Genomic DNA, 580 nt, shown 5'->3' on the forward strand with positions numbered 1-580 from the left:
TCTTTCTTTCTTTCTTTCTTTCTTTCTTTCTTTCTTTCTCTCCTTCCTTCCTTCATTTCCTTCCTTCCTTTCTTCCTCCTTCCCTCCCTCCATCCCTCCCTTTCTCTGTCCCTCCCTCCCTTACTTTCTTTTCTTTCTTTCTTTCTCTCTCTCTCTCTTTCTTTCTTTCTTTCTTTCCTTTGTTTCCTTTCTTTCTTTCCTTCCTTTCCTTTCTTTCCTTCCTTCCTTTCTTTCTTTCTCTTTCTTTCTTTCTTTCTTTCTTTCTTTCTTTCTTTCTTTCTTTCTTTCTTTCTTTCTTTCTTTCTTTTTCTTTTTCTCTTTCTTTCTTTTTCTCTCTTTCTTTCTCTCTCTCTCTCTCTTCTTCCTTCCTTTCTCTTTTTCTCTTTCTTTCCTTCATCCCTTCCTTTCTCCTTCCCTCCCTCCTTCCCTTCTTTCCTTCATTTCTCCCCCTCTCTCTTTCTCCTTCTTTTCCTCCTTTCTTTCTTTTTTTTAAAAAAGATGAGCTTCCACTATGTTGCTTAGGCTGAATCACTTCCTGGGCCCAAGTGATCCTCCTACCTCAGCCTTCCCAAGTAGCTGG

This window comes from Macaca thibetana, chromosome 3, assembly GCF_024542745.1.
Source record: "Macaca thibetana thibetana isolate TM-01 chromosome 3, ASM2454274v1, whole genome shotgun sequence".
NCBI classification, from domain to species: domain Eukaryota; kingdom Metazoa; phylum Chordata; class Mammalia; order Primates; family Cercopithecidae; genus Macaca; species Macaca thibetana.